Genomic DNA, 22,849 nt, shown 5'->3' with positions numbered 1-22,849 from the left:
ATTTCAGAGAGTGGTAAGGACTATGAAAAAATAAAATAGTGTGATGTGACTCTTTGGGTAAGGAAGGCCTCTCTGAAGAGGCCACATGTGAACTGAGAACTGAATCAAGAACTGGGGTCATTTATGGGGCAAAATGCAGGGAAAACATTCTAGGCAGAGGGAACAGCAAGTAGAAGAGAAAGAGGAGGAAGGCTGGACTGGGAAGAACAGGCAGTGGCGCAGGAGTGAGATGATGAGGGCGAAACCCCAATGCCCTACACAAACCCCGTACTTATGGCCACACTGAAGCCCAGGCTCTATTCTGTGCCAGGACTGGAAAGAACTGTGCCCACCTAAAGCCTTCTGTAGGGTGTGGTCAGTCGCACATCCCTTCTCTCTTGTCTATTAAAGATTTTCCAGGAGATGAAATGAGATGTCTCCCTGGGTCTTAAGTCTGCCTTCTAACCCAGCAGGGAGGGTTTGCTCCCTCCCTCCCAGTTCTTGGGCCTGGTCCCACAACCCAACCCCCCACCAAGGCCCCTCCTCTACATCTGAAGGAGTTAGGGGATGGAGGCCAATGTTGGCTCTGCAAACACCACCTCCACAGGCCCAAATACTGCAGGTCACAAGAGGCACTGATGGCAGCCCCTTCTGTGACGGGCTCAGGAACAGCTGGTTGCTGCTCTCCATGAGCTGTTCCAACTGTGAAGCAAAAGCTTCATGCATAAAGGCATCCCAACGCAGTCAATGACGCATAGGAGAAAGAGGACAGAGATAAGCTTCTTGCCTGTTCCAGACACTGAGGATCAGGCAGAGAGAGAGGCTCCTGCCAGGCTGAGCTGTGAGTAGAATGGGGTGTGTGAGTGTGTGTGTGTGTGTGTGTGTGTGTGTGTAGAGTCACTGCCCTTCGTTGGGTCTCCGTTTCCATAGCTATGAAATGGGCGAGGTGTTGATGCCCTCTAGGGTTTCATCCTCTCCAAGGATCTTCCAATGCGCCCTTTCCAGGACAGGGCCTGGGGAGCAGGGGTAGGGGTCGGGGGGGTGTGAAGGGCCTCCCCGCTCAGGAGGCCTGGTACTTTGATTATCCAGGCTTCTGCCCAGAGCCTCCAGGAGGGTGCAAGCTGGTGTTTACACTCGGCAGGCAGGCCCTGGGTGGTGATAATAAGGTCACCCAAAGTAAACCTGTCTTGTTTGCCTGGGTTGTAAAGGGAAAAATGCTTTGGCACACTCTAACAGGAACTTCTGAGAAATGAAAACATATTCATCCTGGAGATTAGACTGACTTCCGGGGTGCAGACGGGGCCCTTTGTTCTCTAGCAGCTCCCTAAATTGGGCTGCATGGCTGCTTTCCCTGTGCCCCCCACTGGGGCTGGACATGGAGCCTGAGGTGGCACTCTACCAGGAGCAGGGTGGGTTTCAGAACCCCAGCTCTCACTTAGTTTAGGGCTCTCCTTTCCACCCCTTTGGCCTGTGATCCCTTTCCACCCAACCCTGAACCATAAAAATACCGGACATTTATTAGTACTTGCTTTGTGCCAGGCACTAAATACTTTTTATCATCTTGTTTAATTCTTGGAACAAGCTTGTGAGATAAGTATCGTCTTTCACTGATTCTGAGATGCACATTTCCTCAATGTTTTAACATCTCTGAAATCAGAATGTGTCTTATGATCGATGGTCTGTCATAGTTTAATGGATGATGTTTTTTCCTTCCTGAAGTACATAAAATAATGGTGCATCATGTAATTGATGACACCTTAGAATCAACATGATATTATTATCATCCCTAATCTGCAGATGAGAAAACCAAGGCTCAGAGAGTTTATATGACTTGCCTCTTCTCGTTTTATAGAAAACCAAGGCCTGGGGCCATCAGAGGCTTGCCTTAAGTCACCCAGCCTCATGAGGCAGAGATAGGACTGAAACCAGGGCCTCCCGGCTCCGCACCCAGAGCCCTTTCCACTCACCCCAGTTGAACTGAATTTGCTCACTGGGCAGAGGCAGGAGCTGAGGGGAGGGCCTTTCTCCAGGGCCTTCCACAGCAGCGGGTGAATCACCAACCACCCTGCCTTGGAGAAAGGCCTTAAGATAGATTTTTTTTTCCTCTTTAAATTCTCTGAAGACTGAAGTTCCTTAAAGACTAAGAAAACACTTGCCTCCCTTCCAGCTCCTTTTCCTGGTAATTATTTTTGCTTCTTTTTCCCTGAATTTCTGCTCTGCCGTCCCATCTTTGGACTGGAAGCAGGCCCGCCCCTTGGCCCTCTGTCTGCCTGCCATCTGGGAAACAGCTCCACCCGCTTCCTGCTTTGCTCTCCTCCTGTTCTCAAGTCACCCTTCTCCCCGCCAGCCTGAATCACCTGCTCCAACTCCGCTTCTAGACATCTCTAGAACGCAGCCACCTGGCTACCTCCCCAGAAGACACGCACTCAGGCATACCACCACCTTCCATCTCCTCGCTCTTGAAGTCTCCAGTAATAGGAGAGAAACCAACAAAGCCACTTGTTTCCTCCTGCCTTGAGTCCTCATATTGTTGGGGACACTCCCCTGCAAATCCTGCCCCACCTAGGGCTGGCAGAGCTGGAACTATGGGGCTAAGAGGAAGGGCAGGGGCACGGAAAGTTGGAGGCCTGACTCTGCCTACGACCTCCTGCTCTTGCCAAGCCCTTATCCCCGCAACCCACCGTGAGCCTCAGATTCCCCGACCTCCAAGGCTGGTGAGACTGAAGTAGCTTGTCCCCAGGAAGGAGGGAGGCAGCATCAGGCATTTAAATCAAAGGCTTTGCTAAAATGCATCCAGTCACCATGTGCTTCACTGGGGACTGATAACAGTCAAGGTTAAGCCAGGGCCTCAGATTCTTCCCTGGAAAATGAGGGTCTTAGCTTGGTCTCTGAAATCCCATCCTCCCAGCTCTGAAATGCTATGATTCTGTCTCCCTCTGCCCAGAAAGCAAATACGGCCTTTGTGTGTGAGGAGTCTGAGTGTCCCCTGGGCAGTGATTGGCTGGGAGCTAGGTGTGCATACAGCCCCTCCCTCCCCGAGGATGTCTGGAGGTGTGAATCTAAGTGTGGGGCTTCCACATTTGCACATGTGTATGCGCCAGCTCACACCTAGGGGCGGGCTGCCTCTCTGTGTGCATCCATGCCAGCGCGTGTGGCTGCAAATCTGGTTTCCATCTTCTCCCAGTAGGCAGCAGGGCTTGGGGAGACTGAGTGGAATATTAATTGTGCTCTTGCACGTGGCCCAGCTCCATGAATGTGGTGGTCGAAGGGAGCAGCCTGGAGCTATGCGGGGAATGAGGGAGAAGCCACAGGAGCAGGGCTCCCTGGGGCTTAAAGCCATGCTGGGAAGGAGGCAGGGGCTGAGACCCAGAAGGGTGGGTGGCAGTGGGAGGGGGAGAGCTTCTGAGGCCAAGGATTTGGGGACAGCAGGGAAGACACCAGCTAGGTTGAGGAGGATTCCCACCTTTGCCTAACCCAGGTGTTCGATAAATGTTTGCTGAATGACTGAAGAGCTGAATCCTCCCATGCCTGTGAGATCAATGGATATCCCTTCCCTGGGAGCAGACAGAGTAGGAAGAAGGATGGAAATGGGCACATATTAAGCACCTACTGTATGCCAGCCACTCTAGGTGACACTGTCAAGCATTTCATTTTATTTCAGACTCACAAAGACCCTGGGAGATTGTATTACCCCCACGTGGGGAGGGGCCCACTATACACATATCCTCCACCTCTACCTGCCACCTTGTCCCTTTAGGAAGGTCTGGGGAAGCATCTTTTCTTTTACTTCAGGGCCCATCAAAGCTGGCTGCTTCTGAGCAGCAGGCCTATTTTTAACTTGAGGGACACTCTGGGTTTTGTAGTTCATTGCATTACTTTCTTTACTTGAGCTGTGAGGAAGCTCAGAGATCAATTTGCTGAGGTCCACCTCTTGCAACAGGAAGAGGAGGTTCATTCCACACACTCACTGCAGCCTGCCTTCATCTTGTGTTTGTTCTCCTTTCCTCCATATCCTTTTTCCTCCATTAACAACCATCGAATTCCATTGTCTGTAGGGTTTCTCAAATGCCTTTAGAAGGGAGACAGAAATACACACATATTTTTGCCTTTATAGGTGAAGTGAGTGAGGCTCAGAGAGGTTATGTTATTTGTCTAAGGATTACACAGCCATTAAGCGGGAATATTGGAAAGTTGATCTGGCCTCCGACTTCATCTTTCTGCTGCGTCAGACTCTGGGATTGGATAAATTGCATAGTAACCGGGGGGTTTCCAGAGAGTTGGGAGGAGGCTGAGGCCTTTTCAGACTCTGCCTTTACCTCCCACTGGCCCTAACCCAGGTTCCTCTTTTTGAGGAGCAGGTCCAGGTGGGGACTTCCATCCTTTTCATGCACAGAAAGGGGGCCCTGTGGGCCATTCTCAGGGACCAGCTCCAGCCTCTGTGGCTGAGCAGAACTAACAGAAACCCAGCAGGCTTGGCCTTGGCAATCACTAGTTAATGCAAATATCAATTCCAGGTGCTCTGAGGAACATTTCGGGAGCCTCCAGAACTGAAGAGGGGGCCAACTCTCTGGAGAAAAATGAATGGATGTAGGCCCAAAGGAGCCGAATGTTTTCCTTGGCTGAATGGCAAGCAAGCACCAAGTGTCCACAGATCAGGGTGAGGGGCCCCAAGGGTATGTATTCTGCAACCCAGTCCCTCAATGTGTCCCTTCAGACCAGCCCGCCAGGATTCTCTGTCTTCTGGAATGAAGACTTAGGGTTTCCTGGGGAGGCTTTACTTGAACTCATTAGTGAATTTTTTTTTGAGACGGAATCTTGCTCTGTCACCCACACTGGAGTGCAGTGTGAGATCTCAGCTCACTGCAACCTCCACCCCCTGGGTTCAAGTGATGCTCCTGCCTCAGCCTCCCAAGTAGCTGGGATTACAGGCGTGCACAACCACACCTGGCTAATTTTTGTGTTTTTTTTTTTTTTTGAGATAGAGTCTTGCTCTGTTGCCCAGGCTGGAGTGCAGTGGTGCGATCTTGGCTCACTGCAAGCTCCACCTCCCAGGTTCACACCATTCTCCTGCCTCAACCTCCCGAGTAGCTGGGACTACAGGCACCCACCACCACGCCTGGCTAATTTTCTGTATTTTTTAGTAGAGACGGGGTTTCACTGTGTTAGCCAGGATGGTCTCGATCTCCTGACCTTATGATCCACCCGCCTCGGCCTCCCAAAGTGCTGGGATTACAGGCGTGAGCCACTGTGCCTGACCTAGTTTTCATGTTTTTAGTAGAGACAGGGTTTCACTATGTTGGCCAGGCTGGTCTTGAACTCCTGGCTTCAAGTGATCTGCCTGCCTTGGCCTCCCAAAGTGCTGGGATTACAGCACTTTCTTGTAGGAGCTGGTATTACACACATACCCCACAAACTTGGGGACCTCCAGGGAAGACACAGAGAATGAGCCTCATCTAGAGTAAAAGGGAAGGTTGTTGTTCTGAGGGCTGCAGCTGGAAGCACCTAGGAGAATGATAATCTCTGACTACCCAGAGGAGACTGGTTAAGAGACACAGAGCCAGTGACAAAAGACTCTGCTCCTTGAGGGCTGTCCAGATGAGCCCCAAGGTCTTCAATGTGGGACCCCTTCAAACATCAGCATGCATGGCTTGGAGGAGAAATAATGAGAAATATATAGTGATTTTCACAAACTGCCATTTATTGGGTCTTGTTACTTTTCAATGCTCTGCCAGTTTGCAATGCATATCTCAATCTTCTGAATCAATAGAGCGCCTATAAATCAATAAGACAAAGACCAACAATCCAATAAAAATATTGGCAAAGAATATGAACAGTAAATCTTATATATTTATACCATATAGCATTGATCAAGTCCCAGGATCTATGCTAAACACATCCTATGAGTTTTCTTTTTTTTTTTTTGAACTTTTATTGGTGCCAAGATGAGTTTCCTCATTTCCATCTTACCATAACCCTTGGAGGCAGGTACTAGGATTACTCTGTTTTATTGAGGCCCAGAGAGATGAAGTAACTTGCCCAAGGTCACACATAGTCCATGATCTGGAGGCACGAGTTGAGATGGCAGGACCGTTTACTGGAATCCAGGGTCTCAGGAAAACCTGGTGGGAGCGAGGGAGGGAAAACGACAGAGGGACAGCCAGCTGAGGTAGAATCACATTTACCCAGCAACTTGTGAAGAATCCAAGAATCCCCAGTCCTAGGTGGAAGTTTGTGTGTGTGTGTCTTTTTCAATTTCTTGAATAGATAATGCATTCAGATGGTTTAAAAAATAAAAAAAGAATACAACAAAAAGTAATCCCCCCATCTCTGCATCCTATATCCTAACCACTAAGTTCCCACCCTTTAACTAACATATAATCAATTTTATTACTTGCTTGGGCATCCTTCTATGGGGTGTGTGTGTGTGTGTGTGTGTGTGTGTGTGTGTTTAGATATTTCTCTCTCTCTGTTTTTTTTTTTTTTTTTTTGAGATGGAGTCTTGCTCTCACCCAGGCTGGAGTGCAGTGGCGTGATCTCAGCTCACTGCAAGCTCCACCTCCCAGGTTCATGCCATTCTCTTGCCTCAGCCTCCCGAGTAGCTGGGACTACAGGCGCCCGCCACCATGCCCAGCTAATGTTTTGTATTTTTAGTAGAGATGGTGTTTCACCGTGTTAGCCTGGATGGTCTCGATCTCCTGACCTCGTGATCCACCCGCCTTGGCCTCCGAAAGTGCTGGGATTACAGGCGTGAGCCACTCAGGGACTCAAGCAATCCTTCTGCCTCAGCCTCCTGAGTAGCTGAGCACTACAAGTGTGCCCAGCTAACTTTTTAATTTTTTGTAGAGACAGGGTCTCACTATGTTGCCCAGGCTGGTCTTGAACCCCTGGCCCCAACTGATTGTCTTGCTTTGCCTCCCAAAGTGCTGGGATTATCAGGCATGCACCACAACACCAGGACTCCCTCTCTTTTTAAATTGAAAAGTATTATACACACTGTTCTGCATCTTTTCCCCCCACTTAATCTATTTTCAAGATCTTCCTGTATTAGCACACAGAGAACTTCCTCATCCTTTTTTTAAAAATAGCTGCATAGCCACCCATTGTATGAATGTACCATCATTTATTTACCTGACCCCAATTAATGGACAATTGGATTGTTTCTAGTTTTTTTTACTGTAACAAACAGTGCTGCAAAGATAGGCTTGTTCAAGCACTGCATGTAGGATAAATTCTCAGAAGTAGGATTCCTGGGTCAAAGAGAACATGCATTTGTAATGTTGTAAGTATTCTCAAATATCTTGTACCAATTTACACTCCCATCAGCAATATACGACATTGTTGGTTGTTCTACAGTCTCTCAAAGAGAGGATATTATCAAACTTTTGGAATTTTCTTTTCTTTTTTTTTTTTGAGACGGAGTCTCGCTTTGTACCCCAGGCTGGAGTGCAGTGGCGCAGTCTCGGCTCACTGTAAGCTCTGCCTCCTGGGTTCACGCCATTCTCCTGCCTCAGCCTCCAGAGTAGCTGGGACTATAATTAATTAGCCCAGCTAATTAATTGTATTTTTAGTAGAGACGGGGTTTCACCATGTTAGCCAGGATGGTCTCGATCTTCTGACCTCGTGATCCGCCCGCCTCGGCCTCCCCAAATGCTGGGATTACAGGCATGAGCCACTGTGCCCAGCCTGGAATTTTCTAATCTGATAAATAAGAAATGATTTCCAGCGTATTTAATTTATTTTTTTGGAGACAAGGTCTTGCTCTGTCGCCCAGGATGGAGTGCGGCAGTACAGCTATGGCTCACTGTAGCCTTGACCTCCTGGGCTCAAGCAATCCTCCCACCTCAGCTATATGAGTAGCTGGGACTACAGGCATGCACCACCATGCCTAGATAATTTATTATTATTATTTGTACAGATGGGGTCTCACTATGTTGCCCAGGCTGGTCTCAACTTCTGGCCTTAAGTGATCCTCCTGCTTCAGCCTCCGAAAGTGCTGGGAGTACACTCATTTACACCTTACCATGTTTAGCAGAGATGGGGTTTTTACCATATTGGTCAGGCTGGTCTGGAACTCCTAACCTCAGGTGAGGAGACCTGACTTGGCCTCCCAAAGTGCTAGGATTACAGGCGTGAGCCATGGTGCCCAGCCATAGCCTCCAGTATATTTTAAATTTGCATTTATCTTGAGTAGGATTGAGCATCTTTTTAGATGTGTTAGGACAATTTATGTTTCCTTTTCTGGAGACTCTATTCACGTTCTTCAACCTTTAAAAATTGGTGGTTGGTCTTACTGATTTCTAGAAGCTAAACTTTACATGTTAGAGATACTGTGATGTGATTTGCAAGGGAAGTGGGGCCAGAATTTGCATCCTCCCTGGGAAAGTCCGTAGAGGTGGATTCTTCCTCACTTCTCTCACCATCTCATGCAAGCCCAACCATCTATTCAAAGAGCATTTATTTGCTGCACGCAGTGGCTCACGCCTGTAATCCCAGCACTTTGGGAGGCCAAGGCAGGTGGATCACCTGAGGTTAGGAGTTCCAGACAAGTCTGACCAGTATGGTAAAACCCCATCTCTACTAAAAATACAAAAATTAGCCATGTATGGTAGCATGCACCTGTAATCCCAGCTACTCAGGAGGCTGAGACAGGAGAATCACTTCCACCCGGGAGGTGGAGGATGCAGTGAGCCAAGATCGCATCACTGCACTTCAGCCTGGGTGACAGAGCGAGACTCTGTCCCCCATAAAAACAAAAAGTATTAAAAAAAAAAACAACCAAAGAGCATTTATTGAATACTTCTTGTGTGCCAGGCTCAGTGCTGAGGCCCACGAGACCAGAGGTGAATAGACACAGCCCTCCGGCTGCTTGCAATCTAGTTGAGAAGCCAGATCTGCAATCAGACAGGTTGTAGTATAGCGTGAGATAAACTGTAGTTCAGGGATTCAGAATGGGTGCTCCAGGAGCATGGGGGAGGAGGCAGTAGCCTCTGCCTGTCTCAATAGCTCTGACATCCATCTCTACCTGGGGCTGGCTTTGCCCGCCTTCCGTGTCTCTGTGGGTTCAGCCCTCAGACCCTGATTGCAGAAAAGCTCTGCTCCAGGAAGATATCTCCCTTGGAACATATTTACAGAGTGCTTACCACACGCCAATCCTTCCTGCACCTATCGTGTGTACTCTGCCTCCACCCAGCTTCCTTCCCTGCCCTGCACTGGTCCTCAGCAGGTGCCACTTTCCCTTCCATTGCCTGCCACCTGTTTCGAGTGGGCATTCCCCTGCTGCTTAGAGGGATCGTCAGCTCCTTGCTGACAGGAAGGGAGATTTTCCCTTGGGTCCCCTCCCCTGGGTGCTTGGCATCTGGTGGCATTCGTCAAAGGCTTGTTGGGTGATTGATTGGCTGGTGTTGAGGAAGTCTGAAACCATGGCTTACCTGAACTGGGGTGTATGTGGTGGAGGTGAGAATGGCGCATGTTAGGCACAGGAATGGATGCTGTGCCAAGCTGAAACCCTGGCATCCGGGCCCAACCAGGAAAGGGTTAAGTTTGCTGGAGTTTTGTATATGAAATGGCACCAGAAAAAAAAAGTGCAGACTAGCAATTGAGCCCTGTCTCATCCTGGTTCAAATGACATTGTCTGCGCTTCCCCAGCCTCGCCTCCTGCACTAATTACAGACCTTCCCTGGGGAGGAAGACTGGGGCCAGGAGGTCTTCATTACAGGCTCCCTTGCTGGAAAGAGCAAACCCCAATGACCAAACCCAATGACCAAACCAAGTCTCTTGAAGAGAGGCCCAGGGCTTCCTATCTTGAGCTCCCTGCTGCCGCCTGGCTGGGAAAGGGTTAAGAAGCTGGCATGGAATGGAGAGATGCATCGAGATTTAATCACAAGGAGCACCCCCTTTGCTAAGGTGTCCTCCTGGCTCCCCTTGCCAAGGACTGGGCCCCCTTCTCTCCTCTTGCCCCCCAAGATGGCCACTGTCAGGGCTGTGTCGGGGCCTCTCCGCTGTGGTCGCCTGCTGGCTGCCTCTCCCTGTGGCCTTGTGGAGACTGAGCCTTCTTTAATCTTCCATTTATCCTGAGGCCTCGCCCCTCCGAGATTGGCTTTGATGTGGGGCCTGCTCTTGGGGGAAATCACGGGTTTCTGAGGCCTGGGCTGGGCTCTGCCCACTGCCCCCAGCCCAGGAAGGCCCCAGAGAGAGGTCTCCCACCATCAGGGCCAGACCCAGAGGGTGACCTTGGCAGTCCAGATAAAAGTTTCAGGCCCTGCTGTTCAGGCAGATGGAGGGGCTGCTGCCCACACCCCAAAGTGGAGCAGAGGGCTCAGGATAAGAGCTTTATTATCACAAATTACTTATTTCCACACCTGTCTCCCCGCTTTGAGATGGCAAGCACCAAAACAACAACAGCATGAACAATGACAGTAAAACAGCAACCATTATTGCGTGTCACTAAGCTCCCCTGCCCAGGCAAAGCATCTTCCACTATGACATCATTTAATTTTTTTTTAAATAACGTTTTTGTTTGTTTGTTTTTTCATTTTTTTTTTTTTTTTTTTTTGAGATGGAGTCTTGCTCTGTCACCCAGGCTGGAGTACAGTGGCGTGATCTTGGCTCATTGCAACCTCCACCTCCTAGGTTCAAGCGATTCTCCTGCTTCAGCCTCCCAAGTAGCTGGGATTACAGGTGCCCACCGCCACATCCGGCTAATTTTTGTATTTTTAGTAGAGCAGGGTTTCGCCATGTTGGCCAGGCTGATTTCAAACTCCTAACCTCAAGTGATCCGCTCGCCTCAGACTCCCAAAGTGCTGTGATTACGGGTGTGAGCCACTGAGCCCAGCCAACATAATTTAATTCTTATAACTATGTGGCTGTATGTATCATTTTAAAGGGGAGGAAAGTGAGGGTCATTGATTTATTTGTGTAACAAAAATTTGTTGAGCTCCTACTATGTGCCAGGCACTGTTCTAGGCACAGAGGAGTAAACAAAATGGGTGTATCTGTACCCTTGTGTACTAATAGGAGGGATAGGTCATTAACAAATGGTCGAATACAGGTAGTATCAGGTTGCATAATATAGAGACAGTGTTTTGAAGAAGAGTACAGTTGATAGTGACAGGGCCACTGTTTTGGATGCCATGGTCAGGGATTGGCTTTTTTTTTCTTTCTTGAGACAGGGTCTCACTCTGTTGCCCAGGCTGGAGCGTAGTGACATGATCATAGCTCACTGCATCCTCAACATCCTGTGCTCAAGCAATTCTCACACCTCAGCCTCCTGAACAGCTGGGACTATAGGCATGTGCCACCAGCCTGGCTAATTTTTTTTATTTTTATTTTTTTTGAGAGGGAGTCTCGCTCTGTCTCCTAGGCTGCAGTGTAGTGGCGCGATCTCAGCTCACTGCAACCTCTGCCTTCTGGGTTTAAGCAATTCTCGTGCCTCAGCCTTCTGAGTAGCTGGGACTACAGGCACGGGCCACCGTGCCCAGCTAATTTTTGTATTTTTAGTAGAGACAGGGTTTTGCCATGTTGGCCAGGCTGGTCTCAAACTCCCGACCTCAAGTGATCTGCCCACCTTGGCCTCCCAAAGTGCTGAGATTACAGGTGTGAGCCACCATCCCTGGCCCATGCCTGGCTAATTTTTGTATTTTTTGTAGAGACGGGGTTTCACCATATTGCCCAGGCTGGTCTCGAACTCCTGGGCTCAAGCCATCCGCCCACCTTGGTCTCCCAAAGTGCTGGGACTACAGGTGTGAGCCACTGCATCTGGCCAGGGATGGCCTCTCTGAGAAGCTGGAGACCTGAGTGGCAGGAGGGAGTTAGCCATGTGTCCATCTGGAGAAAGTGCATCCAGGAGAGGGAAGAGAAGGGCAAAGATCAAAGGTTGGAGGTGCTTGTCTTGCTTTAGGCATAGCCAGGAGCCAGGGCATCTGAGGGTGGGAAGAGAGATGAACAGAAAGAGGAAATGAACTGGATATGGGAGCAGTGACTGGGTCATATGTGGATTTTACTCTGAGCTGATGCCTTTGGAGGGTTTGAGCACGAGGCTGGTTTGATCTAGTTTATGTTTTGAATCTGAGACTCAAAATGTGAGATGTGGAGGTTAGGAACCAGTTCAGGCTCACAAGCCTAGTCAGTGGGGAAGTCGAGATTCAAACACAGGTTCTGTCTGACTTGAGAAACTGTGCTTTTGCCATTATGCAGTTGGCCACCTTGAGGGGCAGGGACTGTGTTCCATTCACCTCAGTATCCCCTGTGCCCAGCAGAAAGCCTGGCAGAAGCTACATGCCCAGTGCTTGGGAAGTGATGGATTCAGTTCTGGCACTTCTACAGTCCTGGAAAGTCATTTAACTCTCTCTGAGTCTCAGTTTGTTCATCTGAAAGTGGGGGAGAAAACAACACCTGTCTTGTTTGTAGGGCCCTGCCTGGTGAGGATCATATGAGCCCTAGTGTGTAGCAGGGCTTGTGTGGTGTGAGCAGAGAAATGCTCTGCTCTCTGATTTCATCTGTCCTTACTCCCATGCAGGGCTCTTAACCTGGCTGCTTCGAGGCTCAGACACGTTCTTTCTTTCTTTCTTTTTTATTTTTTTGCAGACAGAGTTTCACTCTTGTCGCCCAGGCTGGAGTGCAATGACACGATCTTGGCTCACTGCAACCTCCGCCTCCCGGGTTCAAGTGATTCTCCTGCCTCAGCCTCCTGAGTAGCTGGGATTATAGGCATGCATCACTATGCCTGGCTAATTTTTGTATTATTAGTAGAGACGGGGTTTCACCACGTTGGTGAGGCTGGTCTCGAACTCCTGACTTCAGGTGATCCACCCGCCTCGGCCTCCCAAAGTGTTGGGATTACAGGCATAAGCCACCGTATCCGGCCTAGACATGTTCTTACGGCTCCCTGCTCTACCCTATGGAGCAAGACATGCTCATGCCACCTGTCTCGTGTATGTGTGTGCATATGCCTGTTCACTTGTGTCGGTAGCACCTAGACCACAGCTGTGTTAGAGACAGGGTTTTGCCATGGTACCAAAGCGGCTCAGAGGGGGCAATGATCTACTCTGCTTTTGAGGGGAGGACAGGAAAGTTTCACAGTATAGAGGGATCTTGATGCGGTCTTGAAGGATGAACAGGTATTTTCTAGCTGGACAAAAAGAGAAAGGGCATCCTGGGTAAAGGGAAGAACATGGCAAAAATCCTAGAGGTATGGCAGGATTTTTGGTAGCCTTTGGGAACTTGACCTCTAGGGATTGGGGAGAGGGAATTGAAACAGAGAAACATTTTTTGGGGGGCTGCTAGAACAAGCTACCATGGACTGGGTGGTTGACAAACAACAGAAACTTATTTCTCATAGTTCTGGAAGCTGGAAACCCAAGGTCAAGGTGCCAGCAGATTTAGTGTCTGGTGAGGGTTTGCTCTCTGGTTTACAGATGGACCCAGTCTTTTCACTGTGTCCTCACACGGTGGGAGGGGGAAGGGGTCTCTCTCAGGCCTTTTTTATAAATGCATGAATCCCATTCGTGAGGGCTCCACCCCCATGACCTCATCACCTCCCAAAGGCCTCACCTCTTAATACTATCACTTTGGGAGTGAGAACCTCAACATACGAACTGGGAGTATGGGAGACAAACATTCAGATGATAGCAAGTGTCTTGCCCCATCCCCACCCAAATTGGAGGTCCCAGCTGGGCGCAGTGGCTCATGCCTGTAATCCTAGCACTTTGGGAGGCTGAGGCAGGCAGATCACTTGAACTCAGGAGTTTGAAACCAGCCTGGCCAACATGGTGAAACCCCATCTCTACTAAAAATAAAAAAAATTAGCTGGGCGTGGTGGCAGACATCTGTAATCCTAGCTACTTGGGAGGCTGAGGCAGGAGAATTGCTTAAACCTGGGAGGTGGAGGTTGTAGTGAGCCGAGATCATGTCACTGCACTCCAGCCTGGGTGACAGAGCGAGACTCCGTCTCAAAAACAAACAAACAAAAAAACAAAAAACAAAAACAAACTAAATTAGAGGTCCCTGAAATTTCCATAGCTCCTTCTACCCGCTCTGTTCCATCTCATAGTGAAAGGTGTCAGATTGTCTACATACCTGTCATTCTATCCCACCTGCCGGTAGCCTGAGAGCCAGGGCTTCTCCTGGTTCTTTCTACCCCAGGGAACAAAAAGTGTCTGGTGTATGAATGGTGCTTAGAAATGATGTAAGTGATTGATGGATGAATGAATGGTCCATAGTGCCTGCAGCCAGAGTGGCTGGATTTACAGGGCTTCTGGACTCTATTTTAGCCAACTCACTGCTTCTATCTGGGCCTTAGTTTTCTCTTCTATAAATGGTTATAAATGGGGTTTTTGTTTTCATTCATTCATTCACTGAGTCACAGTCATCTCTTGTGAATATGATGGTACCATGGTATGTTCTAGGGGTACAGAAATTTGAATCAATGCTACCCTCAAGAAGCTGAAAGGGCCAGAGGCATGGACAGGAATTTTTTTTTAGAGACAGGGTCTTGCTCTGTCACTCAGGCCAGAGTGCAGTGGTGCAGTCATGGGTCACTTGAACTCCTGGGCTCAAGCGATCCTCCCACCTCAGCCTCCTGAGCAGCTGGGACTACAGGCATACACCACCATGCCTGGCTAATTTTTAAAATTTTTTGTATTAGCAGAAACAGGGTCTTGCTATGTGGTCCAAGCTTATCTTGAACTCTCGGCAGCAGGCAATTCTCCAGCCTCCCAAAGTGTTGAGATTACAGGTGTGAGCCACTGCACCCGGCCATAAATATCTTTATAGAAAGTACCAAAGCGGCTCAGAGGGGGCAATGATCTACTCTGCTTTTGAGGGGAGGACAGAAAAGTTTCACAGTATAGAGGGATCTTGATGCGGTCTTGAAGGATGAACAGGTGTTTTCTAGCTGGACAAAAAGAGAAAGGGCATCCTGGGTAAAGGGAAGAACATGGCAAAAATCCTGGAGGTATGGCAGAGCTTGGCACCTTGGAGATGCTGCTAACGGGTATGGCTGAAACTTATCAAGGATGGAAGGGTGTAGTAAGATACAGGGCTGGAGAGGGTAGCCAAGAGCTAGGTGGTCAGGGCCTTTAGGCACTCTAAGAAATTCTATGAGTTATCCTGAAGGTAAATGGGAGCCACTGTTAATTTTTTTTTTTTTTTTTTGAGACAGAGTCTCACTCTGTTGCCCAGGCTGGAGTGCAGTGGTGTGATCTCAGCTCACTGCAACCTCCGCCTCCCAGGTTCAATTCATTTTCCTGCTTCAGCCTCCCAAGTAGCTGGGATTACAGGTGCGCACCACCATGCCTGGCTAATTTTTGTATTTTTAGTAGAGACGGGACTTCACTATGTTGGCCAGGCTGGTCTTGAACTCCTGGCCTCAAGTGATTCACCTGCCTTGGCCTCCCAAAGTGCTGGGATTACAGGTGTGAACCACTGTGCCTGGCCCACTGTTCAATTTTTAAGGAGGCTAATGACATGATCAGATGCATTTTAGATCAACCACTCTGCTGTGGTGTGGACAGCAGACTGGAGGTGAGCAAGACCAGCCTGTGGAGTTATGAGGCTGTTGCTGTTCTCCAGGTGGGATATGATGAGGCCTGAACTAAAGTTAACAATGGCAAACAGTTACCCGGCACTGACTATGTGCCAGCCAGGCTCTGCACTAAACACTTGCAGATATTATCACATTTCATCCTCAGTGCTACCGTGTGAGTGGTGCTGTCATTATTATCACACCTGTATTACAGACCGAGGAATGGAGGCTCAGCCACATAGCAGATAAGTGGCAGAAGGAGGACTTAAATCCATCCACCCTGACTTCAGCACCCACTGGCCTACCCCCTATAATATTCTGCCAAATAATGAAGGCAGTGGGTGGAGACAAGGGCTTGGAGTCCAGTGCTGGTTAGGAAGTGGGTCCACCAGGATATTGGCGCGAGGGAGGGGAAGAAATCAGAGGCTTCTTCTCAATCAGTGGGATCAACAGAGAACCCAGACAAACCAGTAGGTTTTATGGCCCCTATACCTGTAAGTCTAGGATTCAGGGACAGTGTCCAAGCCACAGAAGAGGATTCCAGTGTGTCATTGTTACTGTTACTGTGGGCCTCCTTATGGGGGGATGACACAGGCCAGGGTCCATCAGAAGTCTCTACCCACTCCCCAGCAGGAGGGGCACTACCCATAAGTTTAGGCCATGTGAGAGCATTTTTGTGGCCTTTGTTGTCTTTCCAGGACCCTCTTGCTCTCAGAGGGCCGACTGGTTTCCCCTAGGACATTAGGAAGGGCACTCCTACTGTGTCACACGGCTGGGTGGTCAGCTCCGCATGGGCCATCTCAGGGCCAGGCCTTGACCTTCACTTGCTGAGGTTGGGCTGGGGGTGCCCCATTTCCTTGGGCCCTGAGGACTCTCAGAGAGGTAGAGTCCTTTGAGTCTGGTCTTTGAGCCAAAGCTGAGAAAATGGAACCTGCTTCCTATTAAGTGGTTTCCACCCAGCAGTGTGAATTCTGTTTGTATTTTCCCTCCTGGGCCATGGTTTGCGATGCTGGCCTCCCCACCTGCCCCTTTGGGTTTTTCCAGGCTCTGTGGTGGGCTGGGCCAGCTGACGTCAGGAGGCTCAGGGGCTGTGTGCCTCGCGGCCGACGCACCTGCTGATTCACGCTGTGGCCTCCACCTGCGGCTTCACTTTGCCCTCCACAGGTCGGGGCATTGGTTTTCTTTTTTAATAAATAAAGCTGAACCTGATTCACAACTCAAGAGAGGCCTCAGCTTGTTTGGAGCCATCAGCATTACCATGGCAACCATGCTGTCCATGAGCACTTGAAAATATCATTATCCACAGTGACACTGCATCCTCCCTCTTGCCTCACAGCAGCCTCAGGCCTCCATAGCTCCTGGCCCTTGGAGTTCAGCCCAGGTACAGGCTCTCCCAAAAGCAGGGAGTTGGAAGTATAAACCTGAGGTTCCCACTCACCCTCATCTTACCCCCCTGCCACCTGCACATCCTTCCGAAAGGAGCTGAGAAAAATCCCTTTCATTTTGGGGCAGGCACTAGGAACAGACATTAAGCCGACATTTTGGAGCCACCCCCCCCCCTCCCCTTTTTTTTTGAGCTGGATCTCACTCAATTTCCCAGGCTGGAGTGCAGTGGCGTGATCTCGGTTCACTGCAACCTCCGCCTCCTTGTTCAAGTGATTCTCCTGCCTCAGCCTCCCGAGTAGCTGGGAGTGCAGGCATGCGCCATCATGCCCGGCTAATTTTTGTATATTTTTAGTAGAGATGGGGGAGGGTCTCACCATGTTGCCCAGGCTGGTCTCAAACTCCTGACCTCAAGTGATCTGCCTGCCTTGGCCTTCAAAAGTGCTGGGATTACAGGCGTGAGCTACTGTGCCTGGCCAGAGCCCCAAAATTAACAATATCTATCTATTTATCTATCTATCTATCTATCTATCTATCTATCTATCTATCTAATCTCTATTTAGAGACAGGGTCTTGCTCTGTTGCCAAGGCTGGAGTGCAGTGGCATGATTACAATTCACTGCAGCCTCGACCTCCTGGGCTCAAGCAATCCTCCTACCTCAGCCTCCTGAGTAGCTGGGACTACAGATGCATGCCACCATGCTCAGCTAATTTTTAAATTATTTTTTTGTAGAGACCGGATTTTGCCATGTCACCCAGGCTGGTCACAAACCCCTGGGATCAAGTGATCCTCCCACCTCAGCTTCCCAAAGTGTCAGGATTACAGGCGTAAAACACCACATCCAGCCATAATTTCTTTCCTTTTTCTTTCTTTCTTTCTTTCTTTCTTTCTTTCTTTCTTTCTTTCTTTCTTTCTTTCTTTCTTTCTTTCTTTTTTTTTTGGAGACAGTCTAGCACTGTGGCTCAGGCTGGAGTGCAGTGGCCCCATCACAGCTTACTGCAACCTCTGCCACCTGGGTTCAAGCGATTCTCCTGTCTCAGCCTCCCGAGTAGCTGGAACTACAGGTGCGAGCCACCATGCCTGGCTTATTTTTGTATTTTTAATAGAGATGAGGTTTTGCCATTTGGCCAGGCTGGTCTCGAACTCCTGACCTCAAGTGATCCACCTGCCTCTGCCTTTCAAAGTGCTGGGACTGCAGGCGTGAGCCACCGCACCTGGCCATGATTTCTATGGGGAGGATAAAATTGTGTGTTAGATACAGATGCAGAGATAATAAGGCCTAGAGTTAAAAGGTATGTGAGAGTGTTCATAATAATAATAATAAGCATTTATTGAATACCCACCACCATGAGTCAGGCAGTGTACAAGATATGTTACATACCTTGTTTCCAGTCTTCTGCTGTAATTACTCACGTAGAGGCAATTTTAATTAACAAATTAATTTTAATTAATTTAATAATACTATCTGGCATTTATTGAGTGCCAGACACTCTGCTATGCTCTTTAACGTTTAATTTCACATGTGAAACACTATGATTATCTTCATTTTACAGATGAGGAGACTGAGGTTTACAGAGTACTAATGTGCCTGAGGTCATTCAGTTACCGAAGGATGAAGCTGCGATTTAAGTTTAGGTCTGCCTGACTGGTGTCCCCATTATTCTATAATAGCCTAAGGCTTAAATGAGGTTCAAGCTATCTACTGAGCAAATGGAGATTCCATGTTTGCCTGGCTTAGGAGGTTTCTTCCAAGGGCTTTGAGTGATATTTCTCCCCCTAGAATGGTCTGTCCCTGATCACCCTCATCAGGGTCACCTGGGGATATTTGAAATTCTAGGCCCACCAACACCTATTGCATCAGATTTTTGGATGTGGTCCCCAGGATTCTGTATTTTAGGTAACTCACCAGGTTGAACTCTAATGAGAATTTAGAATTAGCTGCCCTCCTGAAGAGCATGAAAGGGACCACGTCTTCTCTGAGACTTCCCCACGGCCAGGCACATAGGCCACAGCCCTGTGAGGGGCTCAAAAGCATTTGTTGAACCCGAATAAAGAAAGAATGGGCCCCATTGAGTCCCCCAAGCCTTTCCAGGGCCAGGGACTCCCTTGGTCCTGAGAGTCTGTAGTTTCCTCTTACTGCCCCACTCCCCGCTACTTCCTGAGGCCCCTGGACTCCCCGACCTATGGTGGAACTGCCCACCAGGCCCTGCCCCGTCCTATGACTTCCCCTGCAACAGGAGCAGCAGGGTATACCAGTTGCTAAAAAACTTCATTTGTTAACAGGAAGAAAATCAGCCAGCTTTCCAGGCAGATACCACCCTGACTCCCCAGCAAAATATCTGAGGTGGGCACCCACAGAGTGGAGAGGAAAGCTTGGCATCTCTTTCTCTGACAAGTTTTAAACATAAAAGAGGCTTATTTAGCAAGAGTAATAATAATAATCTGAGTATCTCTTGATACCCAGAGATCAAGTAATAAGATCCATAAGTGATGCTACATATATATAACAGAATATTAAGCAGCCATTAAAAATTAAGAATTTATATACTCTTAACTAATAAGTATAAATCTTAACTGAGAAAAATTAAGAATTTAAATATTCAGCTGGGCGTGGTGGCTCATGCCTGTAATCCTTGCATTTTGGGAGGCCGAGGTGGGCGGATCCCTTGAGCCCAGGAGTTTCAGACCAGCATGGGCAACATGGCAAAACCCTGTCTCTACAAAAAATACAAAAATTAATGGGGTGTGGTGATGTGTGCCTGTAGTCCCAAGTACCCTGGAGGCTGAGGAGGGAGAACTGCTTGGGCCTGGGAGGTCAAAGCTGCAGTGAGCCATGATCATGCCACTGCACTCCAGCCTGGGTGACAGAGCAAGACCCTGTCTCATTAAAAACAAAAGATAAAAACAAAAGGTAAAAAAAGAATTTCAAAGAATATTTAATGATATGGGGAAATGTTCAACAAAATATAAGAAAGCAGGATACAAAACTATATACACTGGCAAGATGTTTGTGATGTGTGGTAGAGATACCAGTTGCTCCCCAATATGTGTTCTCCCCTTTTGCCATAGTAACAGAACCCCTACTTAGATAAATAGCCTATTTCCCAGTGGCCATGGGACTACATTCTGGCTAGCAGGATATAAGCAGAAGAGGTGCATGTGAATTCCAGGAAGTATCTCTCTTAGACTGTTCCTGCTGCTATAACAAAATTACCTTAGAGTGAGTAATTTACGAACAATGGAAATGTATTGCTCACAGTTCTGCAGACTGGGAAGTCCAAAATCAAGGTACCAGCAAATTCAGTATCTGGTGAGGGCCTGCTCTCTGCTTCCAAGATGGCGCCTTCTTGCTGCGTCCTTATGTGGTGAAAGGGAAAACAGGTCCCTTGTGCCTTTTTGATAAGGGTACTAATCTCATTCATGAAGGCTCTGCCCTCATGACTTAATCACCTCCTAAAAGCACCACCTACTAATACTGTCGCATTGGTGATTAAGTTTCAACATATGAATTTGAGGGGGATGTGTTCAGATGATAGCAGTGCCCTTGGAGAGAAAAGCTGATCTCTTCTTTGTTTCTTCCTTCTTCAGTTTCCGGAGTGTGGATATGAACAGCCATCTTGGGTCCTGAGGTGGAAGCCATGTGTGGAAGATGGAGGGCATCGGTTAGAAGGAGTCTAGTCCCTGATGGTCACTGAGCTGCAGAACCAGCCTGGGCTGCTTCCTGCTGGATGTCACTTACTAGAGAGCGAAATTAATGTGCTTCAGCTACTGTTACTTTGGGTTTTCTGTCATTTGTAGCTGAAATAATCCTAATCAATATGAGATATATTAAGTAAACAAAAATGCAAATGAAAACGATTATGAATTGTATGATTCCAATTTTATCTTCTTTTATGTGATTTAAGTCTTTAACTCTTAACCCAGATGATTTTATTTTAAAATGTGTGTTTATATACATCCATATGTACACAGAAAAAAGACAGGAATGTTGAAAGCTAAAGTATTAGTAGAGATTATTTCAGGATGGTAGGTTATAAGGATTTCATGTGCTTATTTATTTACCTTTTGTTTGTTCATCTGTATTTGCTAATTTTTCTATTTTTTTATTTTTATTTTTTGAGACAGGATCTCACTCTGTCACTCAGGCTGGAGTACAGTGGCACAATCATGGCTCACCACAGCCTTGACCTCCTGGGCTCAGGTGATCCTCCCACCTCAGCCTCCTGAGTAGCTAGGACTTGGTACCTGCCACCACGCCTGGATAATTTTTGTATTTCTTGTTGAGACAGGGTTTCATCATGTTGTCCAGGCTGATCTCGAACTCCTGCGCTCAAACAATCCACCGCCTCAGCCTCCCAAAGTGCTAGGATTACAGGCGTGGACCACCATGCCCGGCCTCTAATTTTTCTTCAACAAAAGTGTATTACTTTTTAAATAAGAAAAAATAATAAAAGGTATAAAGTGTATGACTTAATGAGATCCATATGTATTGCAGTAATAAAAAATACCTGAAGCCAAGGCGGGTGGATCATTTGAGGTCAGGAGTTCGAGACCAGCCTGGACAACATGGTGAAACCTCGTTTCTACTAAAAATACAAAAATTAGCCAGGAGTGGTGGTATGTGCCCGTGATCCCAGATACCTGGGAGGCTGAGGCAGGAGAATCGCTTGAAACCAGGAGGTGGAGGTTACAGTGAGCCAAGAATCCACCACTGCACTCCAGCCTGGGCGACAGAGCGAGACTGTGTCTCAAAAACAAAAAAACAAAACAAAACAAAAAAAACCTTTTTCTCAGAATGAAGATCTGAAATAAGAAACAAACAAACAAAAAATATTTTAAAAAGGAAATAGAAAACAAATAACTTATTCATGATTCCATGGGAAAAAAGACTGAAAATAAGTGTTCTAAAGTAAATAAGGGCATGAGAAATTGTTCAAAATATAGTGTTAAAGAGAAAAAAGGTTATTCAACAATATGATGCCATTGTTTTTGATAAAAAGAATTAAACAACATAAATATATGCTAGAAAAAGAACTAGAAGGAAATAAGCTGATATATTGGTGGTCTGGTTCCAGAGGAGAGATTTTAGTGATTCTTATTTTCCCCTTTATACTTTTGGTATTTTCTAAATATTTCTCTAATAAACCTGTGCTAATCTTATTTATTTCAAAATGTTTCTATTTAGAGAAATTTTAACAAGACAGAAAAGCATGTTATAAAGAATAATAAAAACACACACACATCGCCACTGCTCAAAATTAAAATGATTAATTTTTGTTATATTTAATTCCTGTCTTTATTTTAAAGAAATAAACAGTAACAGTAAAGTCCCATTTATGTATGTCATCATGATCATTAAAAATATTTAAATTAGGCCAGGCACAGTGGCTCATGCCTGTAATCCCAGCACTTTGAGAGGCTGAGGCCCGAGGATTGCTTGAGCCCAGGAGTTTGAGACCAGCCTGGGCAACATAGCGAGACTGTGTCTCTACAAATAATAATTTAAAAATAAAATTAAATTAGACCTTGCCCTGTCTAGGATGGCCCAGGGTGATATTTTGTGAGGGTAGGGGAGACCTGCTCAGGGATTTTAAATTCCCTTCCACCTTCAGCCAGAGGTTTGGCTCTAAGTGACTATTTCCAGGACGGGGGAGAACTGGGTGCAAGGATGCCAGATTTGTCTGGCACTTCCCCTGGAACATACAGTGGCAGGCAGGGCTGGAAAGGGAGGGTCTCAGTGGAGCACTTCCCTCCTGAGGTCAGTTGGTGCCCAACTGGTGTTTACGAAGAGGGTGGGGCCTGAGCCTCCTAGCTCTGCGGCCTTTGCTCTCGGGGGTGCTGGCCCACGGCAGGCCACAAGCAAAAGACGGTGAAACCGCTGTCTCCTGCAAGGCTCAGAGGCCGGGTCGCAGCCTGCGAGGGTTCTGGGAAGTGGGGGCCCTTGCAGCTAGGTGGTAAAGTGGTCA

General features: G+C 47.8%; 2 long non-coding RNA genes across 2 annotated transcripts; one reads left to right on the top strand and one right to left on the bottom strand.

The window, feature by feature from the left end:
• Positions 1 to 546: 546 nt before the first annotated feature.
• LOC107967078 (uncharacterized) lies at positions 547 to 22,043 on the top strand. Its single transcript, XR_001707273.3, has 3 exons — positions 547 to 820; positions 4,494 to 4,652; positions 20,472 to 22,043. It is a non-coding gene; the product is annotated as an uncharacterized LOC107967078 (long non-coding RNA).
• On the bottom strand, positions 5,657 to 20,259 carry LOC104008479 (uncharacterized). The gene is made up of 3 exons (XR_683082.3): positions 20,141 to 20,259; positions 5,947 to 6,098; positions 5,657 to 5,751 (listed from the first exon to the last, which is right to left on the bottom strand). It is a non-coding gene; the product is annotated as an uncharacterized LOC104008479 (long non-coding RNA).
• Positions 22,044 to 22,849: the final 806 nt, after the last annotated feature.

The sequence above is a fragment of the Pan troglodytes genome, chromosome 9 (assembly GCF_028858775.2).
Source record: "Pan troglodytes isolate AG18354 chromosome 9, NHGRI_mPanTro3-v2.0_pri, whole genome shotgun sequence".
NCBI lineage: Eukaryota > Metazoa > Chordata > Mammalia > Primates > Hominidae > Pan > Pan troglodytes.
The sequence above is the reverse complement of the archived record's forward strand: the minus strand, read 5'-3'. Positions and strand labels throughout refer to the sequence as shown.